The sequence below is a fragment of the Callospermophilus lateralis genome, chromosome 14 (assembly GCF_048772815.1).
Source record: "Callospermophilus lateralis isolate mCalLat2 chromosome 14, mCalLat2.hap1, whole genome shotgun sequence".
Lineage (NCBI taxonomy): Eukaryota > Metazoa > Chordata > Mammalia > Rodentia > Sciuridae > Callospermophilus > Callospermophilus lateralis.
In genome coordinates, this window is record NC_135318.1 from 35131412 (window position 1) to 35155637 (window position 24226).

Here is a 24226-nt window from a genome sequence, read left to right on the forward strand (position 1 = left end):
GAACAAAAATGTCAAGTGTTTATGCAATACAATAGTATTTTCTATCATCTCTTCATAAAATAATTAGGTTACAAAAAGAAGCAAAATGTTGTTCAGCCCAGGACAGATCCCAGATGCTGAATATGTGGCCCTTGTTTCTATTTCTCTGTTCTCAAAAATGCTATTTCTGAATACAGTGTTCTAATGTCTGTATAGCAATAGTCATATAAGAACCCCTAAGATGAGTGGTTTTGTTTTTTATTTTTCCATCTTAATCTTACGCTAATTGTGGCCAGATACTTTGCTTTCAACCACTGCAAGCATTTTATCCAAAGTCTACTAAAGCATATGCCAGAAAACAGGTGGATGTGTGAGCCCTTGAATGCCTTGATCTTACAGTAAGGAGCTACTTGACCACTTAACCTTTAACCCTCAGCAGCTGAAAGAAACTGCCAACCAGCAATGTAATAATCAACCTCGCCCTTCTAGCCACTGCTTTCCCACCCATAACCAGTACAATGTGGTGAGAGTATTAGTTCCGTGAGAGAAGAAATAAAAGGGAACCATTCACAAAAGAGCTAAGATATAGTTCAATATTCTTTTTTAGTGCCTCAATGCGTATGCAGAATGTCTCCTCCAAATTGGAGGTGTGGAATAACAGTAGCGACAGATAACTAAGAGGTATTTACCATAGCTACAAAGCCCACACGTGAGCCAAATATTTCTGCTATTAAAAAGCACTTCAAAGCTTGACATGAAGTTTGTAACAGCTGAATGTCTCCTGTGACTTCATTTGTGAAGACAATGTAAAAACCAAAAGGAAAGTCATAATATGAGAACCGTGAACCTAAGAAACTGTGTTTTTGGAAAGGAATGAGAGGCAGCCCAGAAATTTGGCACCCCACACTCCCATTCCCCTACTCAGAGAGTGTTCTCAGTGACTGTATGGTTTGGATTAAGTGCCCTCAAAAGGCCCATATGCTAAAGGTTTAGACACCAGCCTGCTGTACTATTGGGAGGTAGTGGACCCTTCAGATGTTGAGGCCTTACGGAAGGAAGTTAGGTCATTGGGGACATGCCCTTGAAGTGGGCATTGGGACCCCAACCTCTTTTGGTCTCTCTTTGCTTTCTGGCCACCATGAGATGAGCAGTTTCCTTTGCCGTGTGCTCCAACCACAATGTATTACCTTTCTATAGCCCCCAAAGCAACAGGCTGACTGTGAACTGAAGCCTTCAAAACTGAGCCTCTTTGTAAATTTATGACCTCAGGTATTTTGTCATAGTAATAGAAAGCTGACCAACATAGTAACATATCAGTGTTTCTCCTGCCACTGACTTCTTCCTAACTCTTATGAAGGGGCAGACCCAGGTTGTTGTAGGGCCTGAAACTTAATTTAAGGCTCCTTTTTAGAAGGGTGGATTTGAATGTAACCTACTTTGGTGAATTTACAAGAATATGCAACCATGTGAATACATTATTAGGGCTCCTGGGAAGGGGTCTTTGCCAAGTGAGGTGCTCTGATATAAGCTTAATTAGCCTTGTAGTAAGTCCACCCTGCTCTCCTAAATACCACCATCCTTGCCCAGAGTAACTCTCTTCTCTTACATACCATACTTGCTTGCTTCCTCTGGTCCATTTTAATCCCAGTCTGATTATGGCTAAATATAAAAGACATATTTGTGAAAGCCTGGAAGCCTTAGTCCTGGCTAGAGCTAGGATGCAGATGTACAGAGTATTCTATGCATTACATCTCAAAGATCTTAGTGCACCATTTGATGGGTCACTTGTTTATCCATCCATGCAGCCATCCATTCATTTAGCTTTAGTCCAAGGCACTTGTCTTTGGGAACCTAAATATGGAGTTATTGAGAATAGTTCTTGAACAAAGGAAACTGTACTACCAAATATAGCTAGAGATTAATGAAAGAGCAAGGATATTTACAGCATCTCAATTGTTGGGTTTATCTGAAGCTGTCTTCAAAATTATGATTGTCTGTTTAACAAAGAACCATTTGGAGCTTTTGACGTCTACATTTTTCTAGGTCTTCCAAAAGTAGCAAACAACGTCATTCTCTGGTTAATATTAGTTAAAAGTTGGTTTTTCCTTTTTAAACTATTAAATTTACCTTGAATTACATTATTATTTTTAAAAATCCTTCTTAAGTTTACTTTGCTGCAATGTTGAAAGTGAGATTTACTTGGGCATTTATCTTTGTGTGAAAGTTGCTATTAAATTAAGCTCTGATAAACTATCAATTTTAGTAAACTCTGGAACTTATTTTAAAACTTTTATAATGCAGATTTTTTTTTAAACTTATTTTTTGGTGGTGCTGGGAATTGAACCCAGGGCCTTGTACATGCGAGGCAAGCACTCTACCAACTGAGCTATATCCCCAGCTCCAGATTTTACCTTTATGTGGGCCTCTCAGGATTGGCCTCTTGCTCCCATTGCCCTATTGTTGTTTGAGATTCATGTCTTTTCTGAGTCTCAATTTCCTTTAGAGGTCAAGTTGGGGATGTGGAAAATGATTTTTATAATGTATATCCCAACCAAGAGGGATCCAGTTGGCTGCTTTTTCCAAGCCTTCTGCATCTGCTCGTCCTATCTGTGATGGTTTGAATGTGAGGTATCCCCCCGGAAGTTCAGTGTGAGACAACACAAGAAAGTTCAGAGGAGAAATGATTGGATGATGGAAGTCTTAACCCAATCAGTGAACTAATCCTCTGATAGAGATTAACTATTAACTGAAGTTGTAGGGTGTGGCTGAGGAGGTGGGAATTGGGGGTGTAGCTTTGGGGTATGAAGACCTCTTTCTGCTTCCTGATCATCCTGTGAGCTGCTCTTCCACCATGATGGAGCTGGCTGTATAGGGACAGAGACCTCTGAAACCGTGAGCCCTCAAATAAACTTTTCCTCCTCTACAAGTGTGCTGGTTGTGTCCTTTGGTCCCAGCAGCAAAAACGCTGACTAAACACCATCTGTCCCCCAATGTTCCCCAACCTCCGTCTTCTCCTTCAATCACCCTGGTCTCCTGTGTTAGCTTCTGTCACTGTAACAAATTTCCTGAGATGATTCACTTACAAAGAAAATGAAAAGATTTATTTTGGCTCACAGTTTTGGAGACCCACTCCAAGATGGAGTGGACCTGTTGCTTTGGGGCTCGGGTGGAGGTGTCCAATGGCATTGGCAGAGAGCACATAGCAAAACAAACTGCTCACCTCATGGCCAGGAAGCAAAAATAGAGAAGGGAGAGGCCAGGATCCCACAATTCCTTTCAAGGATACAGTCCCAGTGACCTCAGCTCCTCCTACTAGGTCCCAACTCTTAAAGGTTGCGCCACTTTCCAATAGCACCATCCCTGGGACAAAGCCTGTAACACATAGACCCTGGGGACACTTGTCCACACCATAGGACCTCCTCACTCCTCCCGACACACTTGGTCTTTCCTGGTCTTTCTCAATCTTGTTCCCCTCCTCTCATCCATCTAAATCCTGATGGGATGGCTCCACTACTATCTTCCCCTGCCTTCCCAGACCATTTCAGCCTACCCGAATCTCTTCTTTAACTTCTGTTGGTCTTAGAATAGCACAACAGTTTAACAAGGCCTATTCTCTTAATCATTCAAAGCTTGTTGGCTTCGTTTCTGTGTTTATTGGTTTGTTCACTTGTTGATAAATTTGTTGATCCCGTCTGATTGCCAAGAAGGGTTCCAGGTGCTGGGGATCTAGCAGTGAACAAGACCAAGGAAGTCCGAGCCTTCCTGGAGTTGACATCCTAGGGGCGGGAAGAGATCATTTTTTCTTGAAGCAAGGGTTCTATTTAGTGTATTTTTGTATCCTTTGAAGAAATTAGTACACTTGATCCCTAGTATTTGAAAGCATTTAAGATTTGTATTTGGAGCACATTTGGGGATCCATCAGGCTTAGGGAAGCGAACAATTTTTAGTAGTAGAGAGTGAAGCTGTGGAGAGTCAGACATCAGTTTCTACATCAGATTGCTGACTTTCACTCAAGACTGGCTTCTCAGGCATGCGCGTGGAGTGACTGTCGACAAACTGACAGTGTGAGTAGGCATTTATCTGTTCTTTGTCAGGTTGAAGAGGAAGGTTAGTAGAAGGTAACCGAGATAAGGAAGCTGAGGACTCTCTTAAAGAAATTTCCTGATAAAGTACACCTGTTAGTGAGTTTTGCTAGAATGATGGAAACAGAATCTTGGGAACTGCTGAGAATTCTAGAGATACTACTGTTCTGTCTCCTGCTGTTGCTATCTTGGATATGAGAAAATGCAATCATTATGTATACTTTCTATTCTAACACAGCATTGTTGATTTGCTTGACAAGTTTATAGAAGGACTCATGTCCTTACTGTTTAAGGGTTTGCACTGAAGAGACCAACTCACATAGGAATGTTACCCAGCCTCAGATATATTGATATCATTCTCCTTTTTGCATTAAAAATGAGCCAGATGTTAAATTTGGGGACACTATTTTTAGGGTCCCTGTGAAACTGCAGTAAATTAAAAATTAAGGCCTTTTTTTCTAGGCTAACATTGTACTGACTCCGGACTGTCAGATCTCTCCTCTTTACCAAAGTCAAAATCTCACTACCAAAATTAGGCCAAGTTCTGTATTAGTAGACAACTGTGCATGTCAGGCTATTTCATTTTTTCCGGAGAAAAAATCTTTCCCCTTCCCAGAATTTTATATCACAGAAGTTTCATATCAATAAAAATGCACCTTTAAAAAAAAACATTTATTTTTTAGCTGTAGTTGGACAAAGTACCTTTATTTTATTTATTTATGTTTATGTGGTGCTAAGGATCAAACCCAGGGCCTTGAACATGCTAGGCAAGCGCTCTGCCACTGAGCCACGACCCCAGCCCCAATAAAAAATGCACTTTCAATGGGGTTCTTCCCTTAAAAATGGCCAGGGGCAATCCTTTTTTTTTTTAAAAAAAAAAAAACCCAGGTACTGGAGATTGAGCCCAGGGGTGCTCTACCATTGTGCTATAATCTCAGCCCCTTTTTAAATTTTTATTTTGAGATAAGATTTTTGCTAAGTTGTCTGAGCTGGCCTTGAATTTCCAATCCTCCTACCTCAGCCTCCCAAGTAGCTGGGATTATTGATGTGTACCAAACATGCCTAGCTATTCAGGGGCAATCTTAAAAAAAAAAAAAAAAAAAAAAAAAAATTGGAGAATATCCACATCATAATCCTTTATTAAATATTTTTTACCTTAATAATGGACATTATTTTTGTGGTAATTTGCTGTTACAAACAATGCAGTGATAGACACCTGTGCATATAGGACATATTTGCAACTGTATGTACAGGGCCCATTTTCAGGAGTAAATATTCTTTCTTTCTTTTTTTTTTTTTTTAGTTTTAGGTAGACACAATATCTTTATTTTATTTTTATTTTTATGTGGTGTTGAGGAGCAAACCCAGTGCCTCATGTGTGCCAGGTGAGCACTCTACCACTGAGCCACAGCCCAATATTATTTATTTCTATGGCTTTACAAAATTGTGTGATTTACTGAAACTTTGAAATATATTTTCATATCTGTTATAACTAATTCCTTGATATTATTCTTTCTTTTCATAATTTTCTAAAATTCTATTAGTATTTTTATTGTATGCCATTTTCATTGTGATTGAAATTATGCTGTAAATTGATTTGCTAAGTCTTGATATTTTTAAAACTTTCAGTCTTGCTATACAAAAACAAGGTATTGCCAGTTGCCATGGTAGATGCCTATAATCCAAGCTACTTAGGGGGCTGAGGCCCCCTAAGACCAGTCTCAGCAACTTAGTGTGACCCTGTTTCAAAATAAAATAAAAATTTTTAAAAGTGTTGGGAGGTGTCACTCAGTGGCACAACACTTGCGTAGCATGAGTAACACCTGGGTTCAAGCTGTAGTCTTGCAAAATGAATAAATAACAGGGTGTTTTCTCTTCATTCAATTTTTAAAGGTGTTTTACTAGCATTTTTTAAATGTATTCTTTATTTTAATTAGGTATATATCTCAACAGAATGCATTTTGATTCAGTGTACACAATCACAGCACAACATTTTTCATTTCTCTGTACAGTATGTATCGTTGCACCTTATGTGCAGTCATACATGTACCTAGGGTAATAATGTCCATCTCATTCCACCATCTTTCCTGCCCCCATGCCTCCTCCCCTGAATTTATACTTTTAACAACTAATCTGCCCCTGATGCCTTTTGCAATTTTCTCATATTAAAATTTTTTTCTTCATTTTCTAAATGAAAAACATTAAATTATCCCCACATATTATCTTACATGTGTAAATTTTATCTTCATGTAGTTACACATTTATCTGGTTTATTTTTGGAAACTATCTTTTTTCTTGGTCCTATAAATAGATTTTTTTTCTTGCATTACATTTCAAAGAAATTGTATTTACATATATATAAGAAAGCTGTACTAAAGCCCAGACACTGTAGTCCTAGTGACTCAGGAGACTGAGGCAGCAAGATCACAAGTTTGATGCCAGAATGGCAAATTAGTCACTCTGTCTCAGAATTCAAATAGAACTGGGATGCAGCTCAATGTAAAACGCCCCTGGGTTCAAACCTAGGACCAAAAAAACCCCAAAAAAACTATACTGTTGTGGGTAGTAAATGTATTGTAAGCTTGATGAACCCTTGCTGTTTCTAACACTGTCAGTTTATTTTCTTGAATATTCCAAATAAACAACATTCACATGTCTATAAATGGAGGGTAGGGGTGTAACTCAGTGGTACCGCACCTGCCTACTGTGCATGATGTGATTTGTCATTTCTCATCTTTTGCCTCTTTTTCCCCTCTTTATTTAAAAATAATTTTATGGATAAAATTGTCTCAATGATTACATTCAAATTGGACTTTGTTGGGAATTCTCTGAAAACTTCACAATAAAGTGTTTGTTAACTTTTTGAGTTGAGATATTTATGGGAATTTTATCTTGTTAAGGATTTTTTATTATGATCTTTTCTATTTGGGATTTTTTTCATAAACAAATATGGAACCTAATTTAGCAGATATCTTTTCATCTATGGAGATGATCAAATTGCTTTTCTTATTTCACCTATTACTGTGACAAACTGCATTAACATGTTTTGCTAATGTATGAGTGGCTTTTCTAGTCACTTGGTCATGCCGCCTTATTTTTTTTTTTTTTAATTCTGCATTGGGATTCTTTTTTTTTTAAGAGAGAGAGAATTTTTTATATTTATTTTTTAGTTTTCGGTGGACACAACATTTTATGTGGTGCTGAGGATCGAACCCAGCGCCCCGTGCATGCCAGGCAAGTGCACTATCCAGCCACATCCCAGCCCCTGCATTGGGATTCTTTTGATATTTTATTTTATTTTTATTTTCTTTATGACAGCAGAATACATTACAATTCTTATTACATTTTTAGAGCACAATTTTTCATATCTCTGGTTGTATACATAGTATATTCACATCAGTTCATGTCTTCATGCCTGTACTTTGGATAATAATGATCATCACATTCCACCATCATTAATAACCCCATGCCCCCTCCCTTCCCCTCCAAAGCCTCTGCCCTATCTAGAGTTCTTCTATTCCTCCCATGCTCCCTCTTCTATCCCACTATGAATCAGCCTCCTTATATCAAAGAAAACATTCAGCATTTACAATAAGTGCTGGCGAGGATGTTGCCACTCATACACTGAAAAGGTGCACTCATACACTCCTGGTGGGACTGCAAATTGGTGCAGTCTATGTGGAAAACAGTATGGAGATCCCTTGAAAAATTGGGTATGGAACCATCATTTGACCCAGGTATCCCTCTCCTCGGTCTATACCCAGAGGATTTAAAAACAGCATACTACACGGACACAGCCACATCAGTGTTTATAGCAGCACAATTCACAATAGTTAAACCATGGAACCAACCTAGATGCCCTTCAATAGATGAATGGATAAAAAAATGTGGCATATATACACAAATGGAATATTACTCAACAATAAAAGAGAATAAAATCATGACATTTGCAAGGTAAATGCATGGAATTAGAGAAGACAATGTTAAGTGAAATTAGTCAATCCTAAAAAAAAAAAAAATGCTATCTTAATGCTTTTAATATGCTGCTGTGCTTTAAAAATATGTGATCTCAAATTTTTTAATAACAGCTTTATTGATATATAATACATATACCATACAATTCACTCATTTAAAGTATACAGTATAATTGCTATTAGTATATTCACAGAGTTGTGCAACTGTCAAACCAAGTTCAGAATATTTTCGCCATCCCTAAAAGAAACCTCATGTCCATTAGTAGTCACTTCCCAACTACCTGTCCCACCTCTCCTTCCTCTCAGAGTTAGGCAAACATGAATCTATATTCTGTCTCTGTGTGTTTGCTTTCTCTGGGCATTTGACATAAATGAAATCATACAGTATATGGTCTTTCCTGTTTAGCTTCTGTCACTTAATGTAGCACTTTCATTATTCATTCATATTGCACCATGTATCAGGATGTTTGTCATTTGTTATCATGGCTGTATAATATTCCATTGTATGAATATAGCATTTTATTTATCCATTCATCAGCTGATGGGAATTTTGGTTGTTTTCATTTTAAGTCTATTATGGATATGCTACTATGAACATTTATATATATATATTTTTTGACAAGCTTTATTTTTGGGGGGTCTATGTCGTATGATGACTCACTAAGTGGCGGAACTGTTGTGTATTCCCAACTGGGGAATATGATGTTATCTTGGCTTCATTTCATTGATATTCATCAGTGAAATTGGTTCAGTTTTCTTTATTATACAATCTTTGCAGATTTTAATATCACTAACATTACAGCCTCTTTTTCTGTTTTCTTTTCTTTCTTTCTTTCTCTCTCTCTCTCTTTTTTTTTTTTTTTGTGTGTGTGTGGTGCTGGGAATCAAACCCAGTGCCCTATGCATGCCAGGTAAGCACTTTACCACTAAGCCACATACCCAGCCCCATGATAGCTTCTTGCTTCTCCCTGTCCTTACCCCTAGCCCGTCCCCACATTAGGGATAGAACCCAGGGCCTCATGCATGCCAGGCAAGCACTCCATTACTGAGCTGTATCCCCAACACTTTTTATTTTATTTTGAAATGGGGTCCTACTAAGTTGCTGAGGCTGACCTCAAACTTCCAATCATCCTGTCTCAGCTTCCTGAGTTGCTGAGATTATAGGCTTACACCTACACATCTGGCACATAATGACTTCTTTAAAAAACAAAACTCTTCTGTCATGCTTGGTGCACACATCTGTAATCCAATCAATTGTTTGAGAGCCTGAGGCAGGAGGATTACAAGTTTGAGGCCAGCCTGAGCAACTTAGCAAGACTCTGTCTCAAAATAAAAATTCTAAAAGGGGCAGGGACATAGCTCAGTGGCAGAACACCCTTGGTTTCAGTCCCTAGTATGGGAAAAAAGAAAAGAAATTGTTCTTATTGGTTGAACCACCTCTTTGTGGTTCGCACTACACTGCTACCATACTTCTAGATTGCAACAATTTGTACCCCGTTATTTTGTATGTGATAGTTTGAGTTATAGTGGCAAGAAATAGTGAAATTCCTATACTAAAAAAAAAACATACACCTCACTTGAAAGTACTGATTCATTTGTTGTCACCTTTTTTTTTTTTTTTTTTTTGCTACACGTAAGTTAATCAGCTGCCACAATCATAGAATCAGAGATTTTTGGAGGTTGACATATAAATAATAAGTAAATAATAATAAATAATAAGTAAAATAATTTGTAGCTTTCATTCCAAGATCTCAAAACCTTTTCTAGTCCTCTTTAACTAACGCAGAATATACTGGTCACCAACATGAAGGGGTCTGAATTAAGCAAATCTGTGTGTCTTCCTTTTGAATTCTCAAATGAGTTTATTTCAGCTAAATTCCAGACAAAACCACAGAGCTGGAATTAGGTTTAAAATCAAAATAAAAATTCTAAAAGGGGCAGGGATATAGCTCAGTGGTAGACACCCGTGGTTTCCGTCCCTAATACCAGGAGAAAAAGAAACTTTTCTTATTGGTTGAACCACCTCTGGAAACACCTGAGTGGGAGGTGGAGCAAAAGTCTCAAGTTTTAGCATTAGTGTCATTTGTGGAGCTTGTTAGGACATAGGTTGTTGGGCTGCGTGCTCTGAAGACTGAGGTGGGTGGAGCCAGAGATTTTGCATTTTGAACAGGTAACTGACGCTGTCCATCTGCGAACATCATTTGGGAACCATCAAGCTAGACTTCTCTTTGAGAGTGTCTGGTTAAATTCGGTAACGTTTCATTGCTTTCAAGTTGTCTAGTTTTCCGTTCATTAAAGCCAGGTCTACTCACTGTGCTCTCTTGTTTCTTTTATGGATGCCATTTACTTAGGAAAAAAGAAAACCTGATTTACAACTCTCCACTGTCTGTGGTTAATTTAATTTTGCGATTCTTCTAAGGAGAAATTTCATCAAGACCTAATTTTACTTTCCCCTCACCTTTCTCCAAGCCTTATTCCTAATCTGAAAATGTAAATTCATTTTGTTTCATTATAAAATCAACAAAGTTGTTCAGGTCATCTGTTTCAAGGGATTTATATCCGCGAAACCCTGTTCTGGTTTTCAGTGATGTCACTTCCTTCCATTGGCTAAAGAAAGTGTTCTTGATAAAGTCCTGAGAGGGAGGTGTAGCTCAGTGGTAGAGCCCCTGCTAAGCATGTGCAAGGACCTGGATTCAATCCCCGACACCCATTAAATAAATAAACAAAGTCTATCTTTGGCTGCTGTTATTCTCTGGAGTGACATTCTCTTTAAAGTTCCCCTTTTAGAAATAAAGAAATCTGAGGCTTGAAACTAAAGTCAAGATCTGTGGCTAAAGAATGTTCTAAATCCAAATACGTACAGATGGAGATCTTCCAGAACAGGGTTTCTCAAAGTGGTTTATGACCCATCCTCATAGAAACTACCAAAGGCACTTATTTTATAAAGACAGAGTCCTGGTCCTCAAACCAATCTTTCTGAATCAGACTCCAGGGGGTTGAGGTTCATGGATCCAACATTTCAACAACCTCTCAGATGATTCTGATCTGTCTGGAGTATGGACCACAGTTTGATAGAAAGACCATCTTATATCCCTTGGTTGCTACTAATCTGAGTATTTTAAACTCTTTTTTTTTTTAAAGCCAATTCAGTGGTTTAGAGGGAAAGAAAGGGATAGTATAGGCCTAAATGAGAGTGGGAAAGGAGAAGCAAATATGGTCCCATTCCAAGAAATGTAGAGTATAAAGAAAAGAGAGAGGGAATAAGACACGGGTTTGTGACTTACTGCCTTTCTTATAGGTGGGTTGTAAAACACATTTGTATCAATAGCAAGAGGTTGGTAATGAAAGTTCATATCTCAGGGAGATGTTAACTAGAAGATTTGAAGATTAAAATCAAGAGATAAAGAGGGGGAGAGGGGGAAAGAAAGGGGTAAAGAGCCTAACTACTGGAAGGGGAAAGACGCGAAGAGAAGATGGACCAGGACAGACTCTTGGAAACTGTCTAGGGTTTGGGAGCAATAGAAGGGCCTGAAGGGGATACTGAGAAGGGTCAGGAGAGCAGGACAGAGGCCTCAGGATGGTGCCGCCATGCCCTCCTCCTGCAAGCAAGCCCAGGAGGGAATTCCCAGGAGAGATCGGTCAGCAGTGTCAGCTGCTGCAGGTTGCTGAAGGTGAAGCAGGTGGCAAAGCAATTCCAGTGTCTTTTGGAAGAAAGCACAGTGAAACAGTGAACGTCAACTTTCACAAGAATATTGGTGGCAAAGGGAAAGAGAGAATTCTTTTGTGCCAGGAGGAAGCCCAGTCAAGGAAAGAGTTGAGCTTGGGAACAGGAAGTGGAGCCAAGGAAGAAATAAGTAAAAATATGAAAGGGGTTGGGATATTGGATGGGGCAAGGACCTAGATCATTGCTCCTCAAATATGATTCCCAGACCAGCAACACTTGGGAATATGTCAAAATGCAGATCCTCTGGCCCCACCCAGAGAAACTGAATCAGAAACTCCAGACTTGACACCCAACAATCTGTACTTGAACAAACTCTCCGAGGATTCTGAGACATGCTCAAGTTTGAAAACCGCTGACCTAGAGGGAAGAGGAAGAATGAATCGGTCCTGCACATAGGTAAGGAGTATCTCCTTAACAGGAAGAGTGGCCCTACTTCCTTTTGGGCAAGAGGAAGCCTTCTATAAAAAGAGGAAGAGGAGGGAAAAGAGGCTATCAGCTGTCTCAGCTCTCACTAGGTCCATCTGCTGAGAACGAAGACCTGGGAGGTTTGGGGGGCTCAGAACACAATGTGTCATTCCAGCCTCCAAACCCTTGCCTCTTGCCGAAGGTCTAAGGTGTCCTCTCTCCACTCTGTTCCTGTCTGGATCTTCCTGTGAGGCCACATGTTGTGGCATCTTCTTGAGGACCCCTTCCCAGCACATCCACTCCTCAGCGATCAGCTCCCAGTTAGGACCTTTTGGCCACCTGTCATTCTTTTCTTTTGAATGTCTTGTCTTCCAAATGGGATGATATGCTCCCTTGGACAGTCATAATTTCATTGCTATAAAGTCAGGTCCTCTTTGTGCCACTGTGTACAGCAGCAGTGAGGCTTCTATAACGCCTCGTGGGGAGATGACTCACAAGTTAGGAAGTCAGTAGATGGCATCCCCTCTCCTCAATTCTAGATTTAATGGTGTCCTTTCTCCTACGAGTCTAAAGCACTTTATTCTAGAGGCTTCCACCCATGGCAATTTAGAATGCTATAAAAGTTCAGGAAAAATGAAGGGAAACGTGGCAAATAATCATTTGAAAGACTAACAGTGATTCACCAGTTTAGATAAACACTGTAAATGACTTGAATGGGCCCTCTTTAAAATGAGCTGTGGCAATACAGACTTGGAGAAGTGAGATGAAAGACACTGTGGGAAAGGCTCCCAGGATCCTCTGTAGAGAAGAATACCTGTAATGTCCATGCAGAGAAAACTACTGCCTTCCAACTGCTGGTAGGAGAGCTTGTTTTTGAAGAATGTTAAGTTCACTACATTCAGCAGGCATGAACAAAAAGTGCATCAAGAGCTGGGGGTGTAACTCAGTGGTAGAATGCCCGCTTCGCATGCACAGGGCCCTGGGTTTGATCCCCACCAATGCCCTCCCCCCAAAAAAGAATTGTATCAGTACACCACTTTTGCAAACACACAAGGAACTGCCTTTTAAATAGAATTTCAAACCATGACTCACTCACCTGCAAACAGGGATCTGAAAATATAAAGGCAAACAAAGAAATATTAACCATGGGAATATGAAAAAAAGAATGCTTCAAATCTCTATAGGGAGAGTTCTTCATATTCACAATGAAACACAAATTAGGTTGAATCTGTTTGACATGAAGTTTTATTGCAAACTTGAAAGACTTTCTGTTTGAGAAATTCTTTTAGTGTGAGCTTTGCATCACATGACAGGAATCCTCTCAGAAATGGACTTGGTTTTGTGTTTTCAGGTTGAAACCCGAAACTCAAAGCCAGAATGAAAAGAAATAGTGCATTAGTACAAAAGGAAGGGAGAGGAAACAAATATTTATTAAATACCTATAACATACTTTTATAATTAAATGCTTTCATATACATACTCTATCTCATTCAGTGCTTAATTAGTCCTACAATGCAACCGTTGCTGTCGCACATTACAGATGAGGGCAATGATGTTCAGAGCATCTCCCAACCCCACTGGCTTGCAAATGGTCAAGCTGATATTTGAAGTCAGAACTATCCAGCTACAAAGCCTGTGCTTTACTCTACCTGTTAAACTTGCTGGATTTGGCCTGCCTATAGTTATTAAGATTTTTCTAAAGGATGGGAGTTTGATAAAGATGACTGGTTTTATAATATTTCTATCTGTGAAGTACTTTACTTTTAACCACATTCAGATAGAAATTAGATATTCACATCTGGATGAAATAAGTGGAGACAAAAATAAATATTACTTTGGTGTCAAGGTAAATACAAGTAGCGTGCTAACATGATTTGGCTGTTTGGTAGAACCATCTTTATGTCTTTACATATGAATCTAAGGCACCTAAAGCCTTAGATTGTAAAACTTCTGCTCAGGCACCTAGTTATACCCATGTATATATACTGTTCTTTTTCAGAAAGAACAACCACTCGTTGTATGAGTATATGTCTAACATCATAAGCTTTGAGATCTGCATACACCCTTGGAACCATTACCACAATCGAGAGAGTGAGCACATCACCACCCCCCACATTTTCTCTTGCTCTTTTGTGATCCCTCCTTTCTGCTCCTTGAAATTTCCTTCTTCCCTAGGAAATCACTGATTTGTTTTCTCTCACTAAATTGTAGTTTATATTTTTTAGAATTGTAAGTAATGGAATCATCTAGTGTGTGCTGTGTTAGTCCCCCTCTTTCAGTCAATGAGGTTATTTTGCAGTGCACCAGTGCTGTTGCTTGTATTGGTAGTTCTGTTATTTTTACTCCTAATGATCTTCCTGTTGTACAAAGAATTTGTTTATCCTTTTACTCATTGATTAACTTTCAGATTGTTGCCAGTTTGGGGCTATTACAAATATAGCTGTTATGAACATTTACATACAATATGGGTATATTAGAAACATGCTTTCTCTACGCAAATGCCTGTGAGTAGGTAAATCATAGAGAGGCATATATATAACTTTTTAAGGAATGTGCCAAATTACTTCCAACGGTAGTTGTACTATACTATATTGCCATCAGCAGTGTGGGAGAATTCCATTTCCTTTACATCCTTGCCAATTCTCAATATGACCAATCTTTCAAATTATAGCCATTGTAGTAAGCATATAGTGGAATCTTATTGGAGTTTTATTTTAATTTCCTTAATAATTAATAATGTTGGATGTATTTCTATGTGCTTATTTTCCATTTATATATATTTTATTTTATTTTTGGTACTGGGGATTGAATCCAGGGGTCCTTCACCACTGAGCTCCATTCCTAATACTTTTTTTAAAAAATTATTTTTAGTTGTATATGGACATAATAACTTTATTTTATTTATTTATTTTTATGTGGTGCTGAGGATCGAACCCAGTGCCTCACATGTGCCAGGCAAGTGCTCTATCACTGAGCCACAATTCCAGCTCCTGTTTCTAATACTTTCAATTTTGGTATTTGAGACAGGGTCTTGCTAAGTTGCAGAGGGCCTTGCCAACTTGCTGAGGCTGACCTCCAACTTGCCATCCTCCTCCTTCAGCCTCCTGAGTCCCTGGGATTTTAGTGGTGCAGCATGGCACCTGACAGCCATTCACATAGCTCTGCTGAAGTGCATGTTCAAATGCTTTGCCCATTTTTAAAAAATTGAGTTGCTTGTTTTCTTTTTATTGACATATTGCCTGAGTTCTTTATATCTTCTGGATATGTGATTGTAAACATTTCCTCCCAGCCTGTGGCTTATCTTTTCATCCTTCTTGAAGTGTCTGTCAAAGTGTAGAAGTTTTTAATTTTAGTAAGTCTAATTTACCAATTTGTTCTTTTATGAATCCTTCACCCTGTGTGTACCTAAGAAATCTTTAACACAAGGTTACAAAGATTTTTCTTCTTTGTCTTAATCTGCAGGTTTTATAATTTTAGAGTTTACATTTAGGTTTATGATCCATTTTGAACTAATTTTTGTTTATGGGGCAAAATATGGATTGAAGTATTTTTGTTTGTTTGTTTTTTAATATGGTTAGCCAGTTGTTAAAACACCATTTTTTTTTCTTTAGCCACTTGAATTGCCTCCATTTTGTAAGGCCTTATTTAATTTCTTTCATCTTTTGTTAGAATTATCACTTAAGTGTTTTGTGTTTATGCTATTATAAACATTTGTGCTACTATAAATGGTATAGAATTAGAAATTCCAATTTCCATTTAATTGTTGCTTGTATAAAGAAATGCAACTGATTTTTGTTGTGAGCCTATGTCTCACAGCCTACTAAGCTCTCATTGGTCTTTGTAGCTTTTTGCATATCCCATAGCTTATTCTAAATAGATGCTTCTGTCATCTGCTTTAATTTTACATCTTCCTTTCTAATCTAAATGCCTTTTCATGTCTTGCCTTATTGGCTTGGCTAGAGTCTCCAGTGCAATATTGAGTAGCAGGAAGAAACATGCTTTTCTTTTCCTGACACTAAAGAGGAGGCGTCCATTCTTTCACAAAGTATGATGTTAACTATAGATTTTTTTCATAGGTAACCTTTTCAGGTCGAGAAAGTTTTTTTCTATAATTAGGTTGCCGCGAGTTGTAATGTATCAGGAATAAATGTTGACTTGGTCAAATTCATTTTCTGCACTGAAATGATTATAAGGTTTTTCTTTTTTGTTTTGTTATTGTTGTAGAATATATTGATCAATTTTTAAATGCTAAACCAACTTTCTTATATTCCTAGGATAAACCTCACTTGATCATGATGAATTACCATATATTTGTTCATACATGTTATGGATAACTTTGTGTATGTGTATGTGTGTGTGTGTTCTTTAATATTTGTAGAGTTTGTAATAATACCACCTCTCCTTTTATGTTCCCTCCATTTCAGCCTGACTATACTTTATCAATTTCATTGATTTCAAAGAACCCAGTGTTTGGTCTCATTTATTTTTCTGTTTTCTGTTTCATTCATTTCTGCTCTAATCTTTATTTCTTCATTCATTTCTGCTCTCATCTGTATTTCTTCCTTCTTTGTGGTTAGATTGGGTTTAATTTCTTCTTTTTCTTTTTCTTCTTTAATTTTTTTTATTTAGCTAAAAACAGAGTTCATTGACTTGAGAACTTTTTTTTCCTCCTACAGGCATTTATTATTATTAATTTCCTTCTAAATACTTCATAGCATCCCATAAATTTCAATATACTGTATTTCCATTTTGTTTTGGGGGGTTTTTTGTTGTTTGTTTTTGGTACTGGGACTTGAATCCAGGAATATTTTCTCTGAGCCACATCCTCAGGTTTTTTATTTTTTATTTTGAAACAGGGTCTCACTAAGCTTTTTAGGGCCATGCTAAGCTACCCTTGAACTTGCGGTCATTCTGCCTAAGCCTTTCGAGTTATTGGAATACAGGCACACACCACTGCATCCAGCCATGTTTTAATTTTCATTCAGTTCAAAATATACTTCAATTTCTGTTTGGATTTCTTTTTTGGACTTTAGGTTATGTAGAAATATATTATTTGTTCTCCAAATATTGGAAGATTTATAGAGAATATTTCTAATTTAATTCCATTGTGATTAAGAAATATTTTTTCATATGATTGAGATCCTTTTTAATTTATTGAAACTTACATTATGACCTGGAATTAGGTATATCTTTGTAAATACTCTATTTGAAAAAATATGAATTCTACCCTTGATGAGTGGTGTGTTCTATAAATATTAAGACAAAGAGGTTGATAGTGTTGTTAAAGTTATCTATAGCTTTGTTTATTTTCTGTCTACTGTTCTATCAACTATGGAGAGGGGAGTATTGAGATCTCTGACGGTAATTGTGATTTTGTCTATATTTTTATATTGGAGTGTTATCCCTTTGGGGCTTCATGTATTCATAACTCTGTTATTCAGTGTAAAACATTTGGAATTACTATGTCTGCTTCTTGAATTGACCCTTTAATATTTTAAAATGATCTTCTTTATCTCTGGTAATATTTTTTGCTCTGATATTAACATAGCCACTCCAGTTTCTTTTGGAAGCATTGTTTGGCATCTCTTTTTCCCATCTTTTTATTTTTAACCCATTTGTGTCTTTATATTTAAAAGGCACTTGTTGTAAGCCACATGGACATGGCTCTGTATTTTCTATTCAATCAAACACTCTCTACATTTTAATTGGATGCTTAGACCACTTTCATTTAGTACAAGTACTGACATGGTTAGGTTTGAACCTGTCATCTCGCTATTTGTTGTCCAATTCTTCAGTCTGTACTTTGCTCCTTTTTTCATCTTTTTCTGTCTTCTGAAGAGTTAAGTTTACATTATTCTATTTTATTACCTTTGTTGGTTTATTAACTAACTTTATTTTGGTAGTTGCTTGAGATTTTATGGTATACACTTGAACCTGCACATTCTATTCTCAAATGTTACCCCACTTCGTGTACAATGTCATTTCTCCCCTTCATCTTTTGTTGTCCTATGTTTTATTTATGCATATGTTATAAACCTACAATACCTGTTTTTTCTTTAAACAGCAATTATATTTGAAAAATGTTTAAATAATAAGAAAAAGATCTATACTTACCTCTATGGTTATTCTTCCTGATTCTCATCATTCCTTTGTGTAGATACATCATATTTATGTCTGATATTTTTCTTCTGCCTTTAACATTTCTTGTAATACAGAGCTGCCTGTGATTAATTCTTTCCAGCTGTGTGTGTGTGTGTGTGTGTGTGTGTGTGTCCAAAACACCTACTTCACCTTTCTTTAACGTGTTTTCACTGGCTAATTCTTGATGGACAGTTCTTGATGGACAGATGATTGTCTTTTATTCCTTTCCGTGGCTTACCTGTGCCATGTCATTGACTTGCATATTCCTCACAGGACACAGACTGAATAGCTCAGTGGTAGAGTGCTTGCCTGACATGCACAAGGCCCTAGGTTCAATCCCTGGTGCTGCAAAAAGGCAAAGAAAAGAAAGAAAACAAAATCTTGCATCTCACTACTCGACTTTTGGAAGATATTCAATAGTGCTATGATAAATATTTTAATGACATTGTCTGCTAATTTTGACATCTGTGTCAGTTTTAGACTGGGTTCAATTGGTTTGTCTCCTCATTATGGTTTTATTATTTCTTTTTTCTTTCTTTTTTTTGAACTGGAAATTGACCCTAGGAGTGCTTTACCACCGAGCTATATCCCTAGCCCTTTTTATCCCTTATTTTTTATTTTGAGACTTGGGCTTGCTCAATTGCCTAGGCGGATCTTAATCTTGTGATCCTCCTGCCTCAGCCTCCCAAACAGCTGGGTTACAGTCGTGTACCTCCATGCCTATGTTGGTTTTATTATTTAGTTCTTTGAGTGTCTGGAAATCTTTGAGTATATACCAGGCATTTTGAATTTTACCTTGTTGGGATCCAAATGTTTTTGAATTCTATATTTTTTGAGTTTTGTCTGGGATATAGTTAAGTTACTTTGACATAGTTTGGCATTTTGGGGTCTTCTAAGATGTGTTAGGCAGGATCAGAGCAGCACTAATCTAGGGCTAATTTTTTCTTACTACTGAGACAAGACCCTTTTGAGGACTCTGTTGCTGCCTGTAAATTATGAGCTTTTCTAATCTGGCTGGAAAAACAGGCACTTTCTGGCCCTATGTGAGCACTGGACAAGTCTCCTCCAACCCTCTCAGATGATTCTTTTCCCAACCTCAATAAGCTTTTCTCACACTCATGCTCTCATTGGTACTCGGCAAAATACTGCGGGGTCCCCTCCCCAGATCTCCATGGTTCTCTCTCTGTGTGGCTCTCTACCTCTGTCCTGGGAACTCTAATTGCCTTGGTTTCCTCACTCTCTGTTCCAACTCCTTATCTCAGAGTCCAACTGGTTCCACCTCAGTTCACCACTCTCTGCTGTGACCTGGAAACTCTTTCAGGCAGTAGGCCGGGGTGATAGTAGTGTTTATTTCATTTGCTGCTTCTCTCCCAAGGATCAATACCCTTTGCTGCTGATGTTCAGAGTCTTAAAAACTATTGTTTATATATCCTGTTTAGTTTTTTGTTTGTTTGGGTTTTTTGTTTTGTTTTGTTTTGTTTTTATTGCTTCAGGTAAAAGATAAATGAGGTCTTTGTCTCCATTCTTTGCTGAAAGTAGAAGTTTTTAGAAGGTATTTTAAGTGGGCTTTGTATATAGGCAGTCTGCACATTCCTAATACAAGTGTTATGTGTTATAGTCTCGAGTGTCTTCTGTGTGCCAGGTACAGTACCAGGTGCAACCACACACTATTCATTCATGCAGCACATTTACTGAGCAGTAACCACAAGCCAGGGATGCTTCTGGCCATCACTGTACAAAAGATATTTTTTTAAATCTCTATCCCTATGGTGCTTATATTCTAGTGGGTAAAGAGGGAAAGACCAAATTTTGTGATTGAGTTATGTGGCACAATAAATGTAAACTCTGTCCCCAATTCCTCTCCTCCTCCCATTCTCTTTTTAAAACTCAGTCTAATCAGGCATTTGTCCTCACTGTTCTACCAAAAATGCTCCTGTCGGGGTTGAGGTTGGGGCTGCGGCTCAGCAGTAGCACACTTTCCTGTCATGTATGAAGCACTGGGTTTGATTCGCAGCACCACATATAAATAAAATAAAATACAAGTCTATCAACAACTAAAAAAATATTGTTAAAAAATGCTCTTGTCAAACTTACCAACAATCTATATAGAGCTAGATCCAAGTCAGTTCTAAAGGTCCTCCTTAACCCAACCTGACCCTCTAGAGAAAACTAAAGAGCAAAAGAGGACGTTTCTAGTGCTATGGTGAAAAGAAATGTTTGCAATCTTAAAGAGGATGGTCAGGGAGGCCACCCTAAGAAAGTGACACATTCCAACCAAGGCTTGAAGGATCCGCATCTTGTACAACCACAAGAGTAGGATCCTAATGGAATAAGTTATACATTGTATGTATAATTTGCCAAAATACATTCTACTGTCATGTATAATTAAAAAGAACAAACAAGCAAACAAAAAAGACTTCAATTGAAAAAGGTGAAGGAGTGAGCCACATAGACAGCCAGAAGAAGGGTATTTAGGCAGAATAGGCAGCCAGTTCAGTGATCCTAGGACAGAAGCAACCTGGTGTATTCAAGATCCATAAGGAAGCCAGCGTCACTAGAGCAAAGAGAACAAGGGAGAGAGTAGTAAAAGATGAGGTCAGAGTTGTAACCAGGCCTGATTGTATAGAGTCTTACAGGTTGTTGTAAAGACTTGAGCTTTTACTCTGAGTAAAGAGAGGAACCACTGCAGAGAAGTAGACAAAACTCCTGATCTATTTTAAAAGAATCCCTTCAAATGCTCTCTTGTGCAGAGTGTGTACGGGGATAGGTGGAAGCAGACCAACTGGGAGACTCTGCAATAATCCAGATGAGAGAGGGTGGTAATTTAGACCAAGTGTGAGCAGTGGAGACAGAACATAGAACCAACTGCATTTCTAGCATATTTAATGCAGGATATAAATTAAAGAGTTAGGAATATATTCAAGGCTTTTGACTTGAGCAACTGGAAAGGCAGAATTACCATTAATGATATTTTCAGGAATTCCAATTTGGACATGTAAGTTTGGATGTCTACTAGAGATCCAAGTGGGAGTATTAAAACAGAGAGTTGGATACATAGATCAGAGCTCATGATAGAGATTCAGGTTGGGGGTGAGGTAGGATCTATAAAACTGACCTGGATGTAGCACTGTATAGATTGCTGGTAACTTTGACAGGAACACTTCTGGTAAAACAGTAAGGACAAATGCCTGATTGGACTGAGTTTTAAAAGAGAATGGGAGGAGGAGAGGAATTGGGAACAGAGCTTACAACAATTTTCCAAGGAGTTTGGCTACAAAGAAGAAATAGAGAAATAGAATGATAACTGGGGAGGAAGGTAGTGCTGAGAGGATATTTCACTGGGCTGATGGTGCATGCCTGTAATCCCAGGGGTAGACTGCACCAATGGGTGCAATCCCCAGTACCCCCACCCCACCACCAAAAATAGAGAGCGAGAGAGAAAGTGGCTGTAGAAAGGAGTGTGATTGTGGGCAAGAAGGCAGAATATGTAGGTGCAGACACTGGTAGAAGCACTGTGTGGTGATAGAAGTTTAGGGAAGTTAAGAGTCCACTCGAGGTTCATAGCCTTGGATTTAAAGTGAATCCAGTCAGGATGCTGTGTGCTGCTTGCAGCCACACTCAGGTGCACAGGCGCAGTCATGGCTCAGGTGGAGAGCTGGAGTTAATAAGAATGAGCAAATAGGAAGGGGATGAGGGAATTGAGGGTGTACACAAGGGAGTAATTTAAAAGGAATTCAAACTGGGCAAGAAAGGAAGATAAACATTGGGGAAGACGTGTGAGACTGAGGAATGGTTGGATCAAAGAATCTTCTAGAAGGAATGAGCTGGGAAAGATAGAAGGGGATGGTCTGAGAGTGGGTGAAGGTTGCAATTGTTGGTAAAAATACGGTCTAGGGCAGGTCTGCTCAATAAGTAGGTTGTGAATGGGTGCCTGGCTGAGCTTCGTATTACTGATCTGCACTGAGATATATGAAGAAATTCAAAGTAAACATTTAGAAACACCGCTGCAATATCCAAGCATGTGATCAGTGGACTTCTATTTAGAATGCCTTTGTTTTTTAAACTTCATTTGCCTATTAATTTGTTATTGAATTTTTAATTTGTATACCAGGGATTGAACTCAGGGGCACTTAACTACTGAGCCACACCCCCAGTCCCTTTTTGTATTTTTCATTTAGAGACAGGGTCTTGCTGAGTTGCTTAGGGCCTTGCTGCATTGCCAAGGCTGGCTTTGAACTTGGGATTCTCCTGCCTCAGCCTCCTGAGCCACTGGGATTATAGGCATGTGACACCAAACCCAGCTATTATCAAATTTTTACAAGATTCTTTGTCTACAACAAATTGAATGCAAGCTAACAAATAACTGGTCATTTCAGCTGATCACTGCTGTCCTATGCATGACTATGCATATAAGTACCTCTTCGTTGGCAGAGAGGAGTCAGAAGGACCAGCTCCTTATATAATGAAGTCACTGTCATCTCTGGCGTTCCAAGATAGATGGCCGCCTACTGCACCACTCCAGTGGGCACTGTTCTCACTTTATGATATATGAACACTACAGCTCCAATATAGTATGAATGTGCTCTTTGAGAATTCAAGGAATGGCTGTTGTTATCTTTGTGTTACAGATCACAAAATAAACTCAGAGAGGTTAAGTAGTTTTTCAAACTCATGCAGCTGCTAAGGGTAAAAACCAAGATTTGAACCTACATGTGTCTGTTAGGGCAAAGCTGAATTTTGACCACAGCACCCATCCCTGTGACCCATGTTTCTGGTTATATGGACAGCATATCATAAACCTTGTGAGAACCGGGGAAATGCCTTTTGGGAATGTGTAGTAATCCATGTGACCATGCCAGACTTTTCAGTTTCTTTTAGAGACACAGCTTGTCACAGCTGCTATGGTGACCCATAGCCAATCACTGCCTAGACCCTGTCTCTCCAGTTGGTTGGATCAGGAGGCTGAGCCTCTCAGGAACCAATGTCTGATATCACCACAGGCTTTCCTACCCTTTCTGTTCTTATTCTTTAATAAAGTATATTACAAATATCTTCTAAGTAGTCATTGATGGATTGGTGAAATCAGGAGTGATTTTAATACTTATCTCATTTTCTCAAAATGTGGATGATGGATGCATTGTTCTTGCGATCTGAGGAGGTCCACTATAGATCTTTATTTGTTCATATTGGGGCTCCAGAGGACTCTCAGATCTCTGACAAGGCTGAGCAGGTCACTGTCCCCTGGGCCTAAGTCCCAGGAGCACTGGAAGCCTCAGTATGTCCAGAAAAGGTGGTGTTGGTCCTTTGCCACCCTCCCCAGGTTCAGGGAGTTTCTGAGGAATCCAAATACAAAGTGAGCATTCATCTCTTAGGAGTCCTGGGTTCCTTCCTTTCTTGGCTCTCCAGCAGCATAGGCAAGTATACAACCACCGGAGTTTCTTTATTAAGCTCATCCCTGAGTCACAAGACCTGTGAGCACTGAGGAAACCCATTTCTGAAGAGTCTTTTGTAGCTCTGGGTCTGTAGGCCTATCCAGCGTGTGGGACACGGCATTGGGATTACGGGATAGTGTCTTTATTGCTGGCAAGGCTGCCTCTGTGAGAGCCAAGCACAGGGCCTGACACATGGTAAGTAGGGGCTCAGTAAGCACAGGGCCAATGGGTGAATGACACTCGGCCTGGGTAGATATTTTTGTGGTGATGTGTTTAATTTTTTCTATCTTAAGAAATTCACTAGCATTAATGTATATTAGTATATACGAAAAGAACTTTGTAACTAGAATAAGACTTATGTTTATACTTAAACACATGACTTTTCATCCAGTAAAAATGTAGAAAAAATAAAGATACCTCCAAGTAAGCAAATATGACCGGATAGAGTAGGATATAATCACTCAGTTCAACTCTAAGGAATCAAAATGG

At 38.6% G+C, this 24226-nt stretch overlaps 1 protein-coding gene and 1 non-coding gene across 2 annotated transcripts in view; one reads left to right on the forward strand and one right to left on the reverse strand.

Annotated features, from left to right (window-relative positions):
• Camkmt (calmodulin-lysine N-methyltransferase) overlaps positions 1-24226 on the forward strand; it is a 388519-nt gene that overhangs the window by 338244 nt on the left and 26049 nt on the right. The gene's annotated exons all lie outside the window — the stretch shown is intronic.
• Positions 2303-2375, reverse strand: Trnaa-cgc (transfer RNA alanine (anticodon CGC)). The gene has a single exon. It is a non-coding gene; the product is annotated as a tRNA-Ala (tRNA).